At 46.1% G+C, this 13,591-nt stretch overlaps 1 protein-coding gene across 3 annotated transcripts in view; it reads left to right on the plus strand.

Moving 5' to 3' along the window:
- Positions 1-6,392: 6,392 nt before the first annotated feature.
- The window catches only part of LOC140419651 (uncharacterized), a 36,372-nt gene continuing 29,173 nt past the window's right edge, over positions 6,393-13,591 (plus strand). For all 3 annotated transcript variants that reach the window (XR_011945945.1, XR_011945946.1, XM_072503581.1), the window contains exon 1: positions 6,393-6,532. The gene's annotated coding sequence lies outside the window, so the exon portion shown is untranslated. The remainder of the gene's footprint in view (positions 6,533-13,591) is intronic.

The following is a 13,591-nucleotide window of genomic DNA, read 5'->3' on the forward strand; positions in this document are numbered from 1 at the left end:
GAAACAAAATAAAGTAAGTTAAACATTTACACTCACCTGAAATAGTGGTTATTACAAAATAGTCAGTCTACTTCACTGTACGTCAGCAAAGGAGGACCCAGGATTGAAGCTACTCGAGTAGTAAGTAGATAAAATCTTCTTTGTAGATATAGGTTATACCAGGAATAACTTGAAATGTCACTTTGACCCTGAATAGCACCTACTTAAGTCTGCCTTAAGGAGTCAAGGAGTGAAAGTCCTTGTACACCATTTAAAGAATGTTTTTGACCCTTTTTGGATTAGCAGGCGATTTCTAAGAAAAGTGATAAAAATACACACCTCATCATTACTCTGGATTATTTCAGTTCTCAGACCTTCCGTTACTCTCATGGACAAGTGTCCAGGAGTCACAGATTATCCAAAAAGGGGGTCAAAATCATATGTGGTTTTAAAGCAGTTGATTAAGAAGCAACAGTTTAGATATAATGCATCAGCTGAATAGACAGAAAAGATGTATGACCCTGGATCAGGTGGGAACAGTTTACTGGGCCCACATCAGTGGGGTGCTTATCTCCTTGGCTGGAGGTAACAGTTTCCTTGGAATGGTTCACTGATCCCGGATCAGGGGGATTCTGATCTCCAGGGCTGGAGGTGACGTGTCCTCGGAATGGCTTACTGGTCCTGGATCAGGAAGATGCTGATCTCTGAGGCTGGAGGTGAGTTTTCTCGGAATGGTTTGCTGGCCCTGGATCAGGGAGATGCTGATCTCCGGGGCTGGAGATGAGTTTCCTCGGAATGCTTCACTGGTCCAGGATCGGGCGCTGCCTTTATGAATAACCTCTGCCGGTACAGGAATTGAACCCACGCTGTTGGCCTAGCTCTGTATCACAAACCAGTTGTCCAGGCAACTGAGCTAAACCAGCCCCCACTTTCTTATTTAGAAAATATCCACAAGGTGGATGCAGGTGAACAAAGAGCTGGAGAATTTTTAAAGTCCGTGCTTGAACTTCTGTTTTGAGCCAGATGTATTCACAATTTTTATGTGATGCAGAGCGAGGCCAGCAACGTGGGTTCAGTTCCCGTACCGGCTGAGGTTATTCATGAAGGCCCCGCATTCTCAACCCTGCCCCTCGCCTGAGGTGTGGTGATCCTCAGGTTAAATCACCAGCAGTCAGCTCTCCCCCTCAAAGGGGAAAACGGTCTATGGGCATCTGGGACTGTGGCTACTTTACTTACTTATTTTCTAAATCCAGATTCCACATCCCTCTTCACTTAAATTTTACTCCCTCTGATGGATGAAAATGAAAATCGCTTATTGTCACAAGTAGGCTTCAAATGAAATTACTGTGAAAAGCCCCTAGTCGCCACATTCTGGCACCTGTTCGGGAGGCTGGTACGGGAATTGAACCGTGCTGCTGGCCTGCCTTGGTCTGCTTTCAAAGCCAGCGATTTAGCCCTGTGCTAAACCAGCCTGTTTAATCTTATCCTGATTGTTTTAAAGTCAGTTTCTCAATGGACGATTTAAAATGTCCCATTCTGATCACTCAGTGTTGTTCTGTTTCTAGTAGCTGAGTGTATCTGGGACCCGTTCTTCAGTGCAGGCTCACTCTGCATTTCACATGTCAGTTACTCCATATGTAACAAATCAAATCTGCTCACTCACACCGGTATCCCAATATCATGTCACACTGATACAAGGCACTATTAACTGTTAGGTAAACTTTAAAAAGATCGGGGCGGAGGGGCAATGGTGTCTGTCTATAGATCTTGGCATATCTCCCTACCGCCGCCCTCCCCCGTGGCTGCATGCGTTTCCTCCAGCATGGTGTCTGGTTTCTGTCCATAGTCCAATGATGTGCAGGTTAGGTGGATTGGCCATGCTAAATTGCCCCTTGGGGTGGGGTAGCAGGAAAAGGGCAGGGGATTGGGCCTAGGTAAGATGGTCTTTCGAAGGGTCGGTGGTGACTTGAAGGCCTCCTTCTTTGATTTTATGAGGAATCTCTGAGCGGCACTTTTCAAATCACTGGATGGGATTCTCAGTGAACCAACATCATTTGCTCAGAGAGAGGAAGGTTTGTGTTGCAGCTGATTAGAAGCAGCATAGATAGTCTGCAGACACACACAGCCACATTTTCATACACCGAGAACCACAGACACACACAGGAATACTTCCTGTCACATAGGTAGACAGTACCATCAACCTGACTAATACTCGGGTTCAAATACCAGTGTAAAGACCACAATGTTACAGAGATTCAAGTAAACAGGTTACAAGGGGAAAGATTATAATGGAAATGTTTGCACTGAGCAAGAGAAAACTCTAAAGCTACAAAAATAAGAACTTTATTGATTGTCAAGGTGGGGAATGTAGACAGAGGGAGATCAGGCGGAGAAGATCTGAATAACTTTAATGAACACTTTTCAACAGTAATGTCACTTACACACATTAAAACTAAGGACCTACAGAGGTCACACTGAGGATAAGATTAGACACGAAGAGATAAATTATCTGAAAGGACAGACAATGGGCCGAATGGCCTGCTTCAGCACAGTCGGGATTCGATGATTCTATGAATGTAAGTTCTCGACACTGAGGCAGATGGTCAGGAGATGGACTCAATACAAAGATATTATTAGGTTGTTCAGAAAGAGATGAGAAATTCAGATACAAACCATGAAAAAAGCAATGACAATATCGCACAAGGCTCACTAAAGAGGATGACATCATTTATCAGGTGAATTAATGGGTTAATGTGTTCCGTTTTGATAAACAAATAACCAGAATTTATTGAGATGTTATCGTCAAATTAACACATTACTGAAGCCAAAAAGGATCAATACACAAAAGCTCGGTGTTCCTCACCAGATCTACCTTCGACCAGATTGATCAGATTAGAATAACGTGCTCAAGATCTTTCTGATGAGACCTCCCGTCAGTATCCAGTAATCTCATGGTCTCTGTCTGGAATGGGTTATGTGATAGAAATAAAAATATTGAACCAATGTCTCATTGTTGCTTGTTTAAAGCAATAAATCATTGTGTAAAAACAGAAAAATATTTTTAGTTTTTTAGAGAGCAACAGTCTGTAACAATTTGAAATGAATTTCAGGATCTCTGATCAATACGATATCCATTATCAGGAAATGTGTTTGCAGACAGGAAGCAGGTGAATATCCTCTCTCCATTTTGTAATTGACAATTTTCCAGTTGTGATGAGAATCAAACCCTTTTCCACACACACACACACACCCTCTGTTCAATGTGAATTCACTGAGGAGTCAGAAGTTTAAATGACTGAGTGAATCCCTTCCCACACACGGAGCAGGTGAACAGTCTCAGCCCAGTGTGAACTCGCTGGTGTGTCCACAGATTGGATGAATGAATCAATCTCACGTCATATCACTGCCCAGCCTCTCCCCAGTCTGAACAAGTTGGTGATTCATCAGGTCAGTTGAAACATTTCCACACATGGAGAAAGTGAATGACTTTCCAACAGCAGACAGTGACTGAGTGAATCCTGACACACACACAGCAGATATTCAGCCTTTCCTCAGTATGAACTCCCTGGTGTCTCAGAAGGGTGTATGTCTGATAGACTCTCTACTCACACTCAGAGCATTAGACGCACCCCTCCCCCCCCCCCCCCCAGTGTGAGTGCGCTGGTGTGTCAGCTGGTTGGATGATTGAGTAAATCCCTTTCTACACTGAGAGCAGGTGAATGGTCTCTCCCCAGTATGAACTCGGTGGTGTGTGAGCATCTGGGATGACTGAGAGAATCGCTTGCCACACACAGGGCAGCTGAATGGCCTTTCCCCAGTGTGAGTGCGTAGCTGTGTCAACAGTTGTGATGAGGCACTGAATCCCTTCCTACACTCACTGCAGGGGAACAGCCTCTCCCCAGTGTGAATTTGCTGGTGTTCCAGAAGACTACATCTTTGAGTGAATCTCTTCCCACAACCTGAGCAGGTGAACAGTCTCTCCCCAATGTGAACCCGCTGGTGTCTCAGTAAGTAGGTTGTACAAATGAATCCCTTCCCACACTCGGAGCAGGTGAATGGTTTATCCCCAGTGTGAATGCGTTGGTGAGTCAGCAAGTTGGATGACTGAGCGAATCCCTTCCCACACTTGGAACAGATGAATGGTCTCTCTCCAGTGTGAACTTGCTGGTGTGTCTGCAGGTTGGATGACTGAGTGAATCCCTTCCCACACTCGGAGCAGGTGAACGGCCTCTCCCCAGTGTGAATGCACTGGTGTATCAGCAGGTAGAATGATGTAATGTATCCCTTCCCATACTCATACTCCCATACCCTCCCTACCCCATACTGGGGAATGGCCTCTCCCCACTGTGAATGCACTGGTGTGTCAGCAGGTAGGATGATGTAATGAATCCCTTCCCACACTCAGAGCAGGTGAACAGCCTCTCTCTGGCGTGACTGCAATGATGTACAGTGAGATCAGATGATCACCTGAATCCAGTCCCAGTCAGAGCAGCTGAACGGTATCATGTCAGTGTGAACACAATCGGACATCAGTTCCCCAGAACCTCTACAGTGCTTCCCGCAGTCTGGGTAGTTAAAAGGTCTCTCATGAGTGTGAACTCGCTGGTGTCTCAGCGGGTTGGCTGAGTGAGTTAATCCCTTCCCACACTCGGAGCAGCTGAACGGTCTCTTCCCGGTGTGGACTCATTGGTGTCAATAGGTGGGATGAGGTAGTGAATGTCTTCCCACACTCAGAGCAAGTGAGCGATCTCTCCGCTGTGTGCCATGATGAATTTCCACTTCAATGGGTAATTGTACCCCTTCCACAGTCCGCACGTTTCTACGTTCTCTCTCTGCTGTAACTGTGTTTGTCTCAACAGGACAGATGATCAGCTGAAGTCTCATCCACACAAAGAACCTGTGTACAGTTTCTCTCCACTGTGAATGGTGTTTTTCCTTCCATGTTCAAAATCCGGCAATATTTGGATGATGATGAATTGGGCGACTCTGTAAGATTCTGATGTGATGTTGAGTTTCAGTTTCCCAATGTACTACCTCCTGTGAAATTGACTGAAAACAGAAACGAGCGAGTGTGAGAATGAAATTGAGCTGAATGAATTTGGTCATTTGTGGAGCCGGCACTCGGAAAAAGTGACCATGAAAACTGCTGGATTGTCATAAAAACCCAACTGGTTCAGTAATGTCCTTCAGAGAAGGAATCCTGCCAACTGGTCTGGGCCAACACAAGATTCAGACTTCTATAGGAGGAGGGAGAATGGAAGAGAGAGAGGTAGGAGAGGTAGGGAATGAAGGAAAGGGTTTTTATACATCTACAGCTTGACCAGATGTTTACAAATCTCTCAAACCTTCAGCCTCCATCACCATAAAGGACCAGGGCAGCATGTGTTTGAGAACGCATTCACCAACAAATTCCTCTCCCAGTCACACACCGTATTGACATCCTGGACTGGATGAGCAAACATTTACTGCATTTAAACATTGCAAAAAATGATCCCATTGTCTTTGCTTCTCTGCCACAAACTCCATTTCCTCAGCACCGGCTCCACCCATCTCCCCTTAACAGCCTGAGACTAAACCATGGTTCATACATATCCCAAAATATTTTGTCACAAGTAGAGCTGTCAATCACATATCTACATTATCACCAAGACCGCCTATTTCCACCTCAGTAACATCACCGACTCTCTGCTCATCTGCTGCTGAAACCTTCACCCATTCCTTTGTTCCCTATAGACATAACTGTTCTAATACAGTCCCGGCTGGTCTCCCACATTAAACCTCCCTGTGAACCTGAGATCGTTATTACTTAATCACACCAAGTTTCATTCATGCTCACAGACCTACAAAGACTCCCAGTTAAGAACCAGATACATTTAGAAATTCTCATCCTTGTTTTCAAATTTCTCCAAGCTCTTGCCCCATCCCTCCCAGTCTCTCTAATCTCCTCCATGCCCTTCTCTATCTCTCTGTAATCTGCCCCATGCTCTCTCTGTGTCTGTAATCCCCTCCATGGTCTTTTTCCTCTCTGTCATCTCATCCATGCTCTTATCTGTCCCAGTCTCTGCAATCATTGCCCCTATTAAAGATGCGATCTTGAACACGGGCCGGTGAGGACGTGTTCGGTTCAAATGGGAGACTTGGAAGTCCTTTTCCCAAGATTGTGCACAATATGTTCACAAAAACACTCCACACACCCGGCATATCGACCGGTGCCTGCTTTCCGCAATTTTCCCCTTATCGATCGCTCGCACTGCGCATGCGTCAGTCACTTCCGAGCCCCGCCCCTCATTCATTCCGATTGCCTGGAGGACCACCGCTCCCGCTCGGTCCTCCGGCCCCGCCCATTCCTCCTATTGGCCCAGAGCCGCCGTCAATCGCTCCCCGGGCATTGTGACGTTGAGCATGCGCAATGCGGGCGGTGTCCAGGGACAGACGCTTGTTTGTCAGATCCACAGGCGGAATGGAGGGAGAGGCGGAGCCGAGCGGTGGACGGGGAGGGTCCGTGAGTCCCCGATGCGGCTCTGACACCGGAATAAGAAGCTGCCGGTGCCGGGTTTGTATCTGTGCGGCGGAGGCGGCGGGGCCGCGTCTGGAGTGAGAGGCCCGGGTTAAGGGCGCATGCGCGATGCTCCCTGTCAGCAGGAGGAGAGAATGTTGTGAATTTCTCTCCTGGACTGACAGGGATGGATTCTGCAAACTCCTTTTACAGGGGGTTGGGAGGCTGGATTTACACAGAAAACTCAAATCAGAGATCACATCAAGTTCTAACATTGTCACTCTGTTCATCAGAACCTGAACATGATCAGAATTTGAGTATAATTGAGCTCCAGGGCAGTCCCGCTCGCTGCATGTGTAGTGGGTGTTACAGTCAGATCAGCCAGGTTCTTATTCAATGGTGGAACAGGCTGGAGGGAGTGAGTGATGTCTCCCAACACAGACAGAAAGGTCCACTTTTCTCCTGGAGTTTGAGACAAATCAGTTTTCAAAATGATGCAATTTCCGCCAATGAGAGAGATCCGGGCTCAGCCCCGCCCCTCATTCACTCTGATTGGTTGGAGGACCAGCTGCTCCTGCTCAGTCCTCCAGCCCCACTGCTGCTTCTTAAAGGTCCAGAGATGCCGTCAATCGCAACTCGGGCATTGTGAGCTGGAACACGTGCAGTGCGGGTTCTTGCTCTGGCTTCAGGTGGGTAAGAGGAGACCCCAAACCCCCCACCACCACCATAAGACCCATTGATTTTATTGTCAGTCTGCAGACAGGAGAACTGAACCCAGGCAGAGGAGAGGGAGGGAGAAAACGGAGTGGAGGAAAGAAATAGGTTTGGATTTCAGCCCCGGGAGAAGGGACAGTGTGTGGGACGGGGATTTACGTCTTTGACTTTGGTAATCACCATTTACAGGATATTCGAAGGGGATGATTTACAAACGGGAAATTCCTAAGCATCACATCAAGATTCAACAAAGTCATTCGATTATCAGGACCTGAATCTCATTGGCCTTTGGATGTGGAATGAGAAATGTTTGTCTTCTGTCTGGGAAAAGATTTCAAATATCAGTGTGACTGGAAAAGCACCAAGACACATACACACACACACACACTGGTGAGAGTGATCCAGTGAACTGACTGTGGAAAGAGCTTTAACCAGTTACACAGCCTGAACAAAAATCACACCATTCACAGTGAGGAGAAACCATACACGTGGTCTGTGTGTGGACAAGGCTTCAACTGATCATCGAACCTGGAGAGGCAAAAGGACACCGGCACCATGGAGAAACCGTGGGACTGTGGGAAGGGATTCAATTACCCATCCCATCTCGAAACTCATTGATGCAGTCACACAGGGGAGAGGCCGTTCACCTTCTTGTGTGGAAAAGGTTTCATTCAGTCACAACACCTGCAGTCACACCAGCGTCCTCACTCCAATAAGAGACCTTTAGAATGTTCTGACTGTGGGAAGAGCTTTAAAAGCAGAAAGAACCTGATGCAACACCAACACACACACTGGAGAGAGGCCGTTCACCTGCTCCATGTGTGGGAAGGGATTCACTCAGTCATCCACCCTGATTAGGCACCAGCAGACTCACACTGGAAAAAGGCCATTCACCTGCTCTGTGTGTGAGAGGAGATTCATTCAGTCATCCACCCTGCTGAGGCACCAGAGGGTTCACACTGGGGAGAGGCCATTCACCTGCTCTGTGTGTGGGAAGGGATTGACTCGGTTAAGCACACTCGCTGCACATCAACGTGTTCACATTGATAAATGACATCCTGTTATGAATATGAGAAGTACACGTGAGGTGCAGACGCACCAACGCACTCACGTTGGTGAGAGGCTGGTCACCTGCTCTGTGTGTGAAAAGGGTTCACTCAGTCACAGCATCTATTGTGAGAGCAGTGAGTTTATATGTGATTGCAGGGGCGGGATTCTGCTGTTCATCACTTTCACTGTTTGTTTCTGCTGATGGTAAATTTCATCAGGGTGATTAAAATTCGAGATGAATGTCAGCTAAGTCAGTCTTTGTGCAAATACACTGTGTTATGTTCCATGTTCTCCAATGTAAGAGGAGATTAATCAATGTCCTGTTGCTGCCTGCTTCATATTTAGGTTCTATTCTCTTTTCTATCTCTATATTATTTCAGTTCTCATAGCTTCAGTTACTCTCATGGACAATTCCCAGCTCTCCATATCTTCCAGAGTGTGTCTCCTGGTTTAGGCAGCTGGGTTCAGCACAGTGGGCTAAACAGCTGGCTTGTAATGCAGAACAATGCCAGCAGCACGGGTTCAATTCCCGTACCAGCCTTCCTGCACAGAAACCGGAATGTGGCGACTAGGGGCTTTTCACATTAACTTCATTGAAGCCTACTTGTGACAATAAGCGATTATTATTATCCTACCACTGGGGTCCTGGGAAGATATTGGAAACACTCCTGGGATCAATAAATTCGAAATTGAGTTGGTTAGTTACTCTCAGCCTTTGGACTTCACCCTCTGTTACACTGTCAGTGTGCTCCTGTACTGCTCTGTATTTAACAGGAGTCTGCAGACTGATGAGACTGTGTTACACTGTCAGTGTGCTCCTGTACTGCTCTGTATTTAACAGGAGTCTGCAGACTGATGAGACTGTGTTACACTGTCAGTGTGCTCCTGTACTGCTCTGTATTTAACAGGAGCCTGCAGACTGATGAGACTGTGTTACACTGTCAGTGTGCTCCTGTACTGCTCTGTATTTAACAGGAGCCTGCAGACTGATGAGACTGTGTTACACTGTCAGTGTGCTCCTGTACTGCTCTGTATTTAACAGGAGTCTGCAGACTGATGAAGCTGTGTTACACTGTCAGCGTGCTCCTGTACTGCTCTGAATTTAACAGGAGTCTGCAGACTGATGAGACTGTGTCACACTGTCAGTGTGCTCCTGTACTGCTCTGAATTTAACAGGAGTCTGCAGACTGATGAGACTGTGTTACCCTGTCAGTGTGCTCCTGCACTGCTCTGTATTTAACAGGAGTCTGCAGACTGATGAGACTAATTGGAAAAAAATAATTGGGTACTCTAAATTTATTAAGAAAAAAGAAAATGGGGCTTCCCATTCTATCTGTTTCAGGAGAGTGCGGAAACTTTACTGTCCAATTAAACACACCCATCATTCAGTATTTTTAGATCAGAGACAGAGAAACAGATCGGTTTGGGGGTAACTCTCATATCTCCCATTTTCAGGCGCTTTGTCTTGAGTGATAACAAATGAAATGAAAATCGCTTATTGTCACAAGTAGGCTTCAATCAAGTTACTGTGAAAAGCCTCTAATCGCCACATTATGACGCCTGTTCGGGGAGGCTGGTGCGGGAATTGAACCGTGCTGCTGGCCTGTCTTGGTCTGCTTTAAAAGCCAGTGATTTAGCCCAGTGTGCTGGAATGAAGTCAAATATTTTAAAAACCAGAATCTTTAGTTTAAATGTTCACCGCGATGCTTGATTGTAAAAGGGTGACGCAAACATTCACAAATGGGCACAATTGTGTCAACCTCACGTAACTTTATTTCCAGATTAAAGATGAACAAGACACCATTTTGATCTTTGTTTTTCCAATTATTTTGATATTTTTTCTCAGTTTTGCCAAGATGTTTTTTCTTCTTTCTTCGGGTGATTTTCCCAATCGCTGTGCTATAACTCAGGAAAATTCAAACTAAAAAGGTTAGCTTTCGTGGGTAAACAAATGCTTCAACCTTCTTAGACCAAAAAGAGTTAAAGAGGGTGGAGCTTCTCACAGCTTGTGAGCTCCGAAATATAACTTAAAGGCTGAAGTTTATCTTTAGGGAATCAAACATTTCGATACTATTTCCAATTGTACCAGTAAATTGTGATTCACACTGAAAGGTTTACTTTCACTCAGTAACTATAGCATTTCACAGCACAGGAACTGGCAGCATTTTAGACCAAATCCCAATTGTTCACTTCTCTTGTAGCTGGTGTGTGGAGAAGATCATGTTCACTGTACATCATAGATTTCATAGATAGTCAGCCCAAAACCCGCACTGTGCTTCTGGAGACACTCAGTCTGAAAGTAGACAAATCTTTTAAACATGACCTTAGTGAAGGTCTTCTCAGCATTGTTCAGGAGTGAGATGTCCCTGTAGTTGCTGCAATCTCCTCTGTCACTGCTGTTTTTGTAAAATGTGATGATTTGTGTGTCACACGTTTTCTATCAAATTGATTCCACCTCCTGTCTTTTACAGAACTATCTTGGCTACTTTCACGTGATGCTGTGTTCTAGCTCAGGCATTTTAAAAGTCGACATTTTAAAAGGATGCGACCATATTTTTAAAAATGCGGCCGCACTGCGCATGTGTGCCTGCTCATCGGTACGCATGCACAGAGGTTTGCGCATGTGCACCAATAAGCGTGCACGCATACACAGTGCTCCCGCATTTTATTAACATGGTCACAGCCTTTTTGAAGGCCGCTCGCAGCCGGCATTGTTAAAAGCCGGCTGTTGCGGCTGTTCCCCACAAATTTGTGCAATCGGAGTCACAGAAGATTTTTAAAACATTCTATGTAATCTTCCTGCCTGAAGGGAGGTAGAGAGCAGGTCACGCCCCCCGAATGTCGACCTCACGTGCTTTGGGCGCGTTTGCGATTCCACCATTTTGTCAGCAGCAAACAAGGTAAGAGAAAATGATGGGTCGCGAAGGTTAACCAGCGTGGGTCGCGAAGGTCAGTCAGCGTGGGTCGCAAAGGTTAACCAGCGTGGGTCACGAAGGTCGGACGGCGTGGGCCGCAAAGGTTAGCCAGCGAGGGTTGCAAAGGTCGGACGGCGTGAGTCCCTAAGGTTGGCCGGTTGGTAAAAATGGGTCCTCGGAAAAAAGTTTGAAAAACACTGTTCTAGCTGTTAGGTTTAAGTTGTACATCAGGTCAGCTTTACTTTTTGCTTCAATGACAGATGTTATCTCTGTTGAGTGGGTCTCAAACCAGTCTGTATTGTGAGTTCCACCTTTACCAAATGTTGCTGCTGTTTTGTTTTGCTTCCTTCACAATTTAATTTCCTAATGGACATAACACTGAAGAAGTCAGTAAGAATTGTCAGGAAGGATTAATCTGCACTTTCTAATTGCAAATGTTAATCAGTGGAACCTTCCACACACTGATTTGCATCAAAGATCAATTTAGGATTGGAGTACTAGTTCATAATTTTAGGAGCAACATGGTGGCGCAGTGGTAGCACTGCAGCCTCACGGCGCCGAGGTCCCAGGTTCGATCCCGGCTCTGGGTCACTGTCCGTATGGAGTTTGCACATTCTCCCCGTGTTTGCGTGGGTATCGCCCCCACAACCCAAAGATGTGCAAGGTAGGTGGATTCAACATGCTAAATTACCCCTTAATTGGAAAAAATGAATCGGGTGCTCTAAATTTTTTTTTTTAAGTTCATAATTTTACTGTAAAGGTGTTCCTGTTGACAGTTCTTGAATTAAGGAGGAAGATCGCAGGCGCTGCGATTCTCCAGAATATTAAACTGCAGACAGTTATAGGGATTGCAAACATCAGCAGAATCAAACCAGATATTGTCAGACTATCAATCCTGGATGTGATTAGCAGCAGCAAAACAGCAGGTTCCAGTCCCTGCACTCACTTGTGAACTCGCTGGTGTCTCAGCAGGTGTTGCGACTGAGTGAATCCCGCTCCACACAAGGAGGTGAACCGTCTCCCCCCGGTGTGATCCCACTGATGTGTCAGCAGTTGGGATGACCAAGGGAATCCCTTCCCACACACGGAGCAGGTAAAGGGCTTCTCCCCAGTGTGAGTGCGTTGGTGCTCAGAGGTCAGCTGACTGACTGAAACCCGCTCCACAGGTGGTGCACCTGAATGGATCCTCGTTTGTGTGCATTTGGTGGTGTGTCTGGAGGGTGAATATCTGAGTGAATCCCTACCCACACACAAAGCAAATGAATAATTTCTGACCCGTGTGAATTCGCTGGTATTCCATGAGCATGGATGAGGACTTGAATTTCTCTTCACAGGTTGTGCAGCTGAATGGCGTCTCCTCAGTGTGAACTCGCTGGTGTAACCGAAGGCCAGATGACTGAGTGAATCTCCTCACACACAGAACAGATGAACGGCCTTTCCCCTGTGTGAACGCGTCGATGGATTTCCAGCCTGGATGAAGAATTGAATCCTTTACCACAGTCCTCACATTTCCACGGTTTCTCCATGATAGGGGCTGTTTAGCACAGGGCTAAATCGCTGGCTTTGAAAGCAGACTAAGGCAGGCCAGCAGCACGGTTCAATTCCCGAACGGGCGCCGGAATGTGGCGACGAGGGGCTTTTCACAGTAACTTCATTGAAGCCTGCTTGTGACAATAAGCGATTTTCATTCATTCTAGTTTTGCTGCATCTTTCCAGTTTGGACAATCAGTTGAAGCTTTGTCCACACACACAGAAGACGAGTACGCTTTTTACCCCACTGCGAATCGTGATGATGTTTACAGGCTGTTTAACTGGTTAAAACTCTTTGTCCTGGAACCTCTCACTCCAGTGTGAATCTTTATGCTTTTCCAGTCACACTGATGTTTTGAATGATGTCGCACAGGCAGAACACAAACATTTCTCCTTCCAAATTCAATGATTGATGATATTGAGGCTGTGGTGACTCAGTAACTCATCAGTTTAAGCTCCCTGTTTGTAAATCCACCCATTCTAATGCCCCAGAAAAAGAGTTTACAAAACTTTAAATAGAGGAGTGAAATTCTGAACATACTATTCTATTTTCCATGAAGCATATTTTCATCATTTGTACCTGTAAAGCAGTAAATCCTAATCCCATGCACTCTCTCACCTCCCGGGTGGATGCAAATCCCGGGGTGATGAACAGTCCCATATTTTACTGGAATGTATTTGTGTCCACTGTCCCAGGCTGCATGTTGCCTGGATGTTATCTGTCACATAAATTGGACCTTTCTCAATGCACAGAACCATGTTCCTTACTGTTTCTGTGTTCCAACAGCTCTGGCAGACACTTACCTCAGGCGGACTGGTCCCAGCTCTGGCAGAACGCCAGCCTTTCAGTGCAGACTGTGCTTTAATTTTCACCATGAGAGTTGGTCAGCTCGGCAAACGCTGCACA

The sequence above is a fragment of the Scyliorhinus torazame genome, chromosome 5 (genome assembly GCF_047496885.1).
Source record: "Scyliorhinus torazame isolate Kashiwa2021f chromosome 5, sScyTor2.1, whole genome shotgun sequence".
NCBI lineage: Eukaryota > Metazoa > Chordata > Chondrichthyes > Carcharhiniformes > Scyliorhinidae > Scyliorhinus > Scyliorhinus torazame.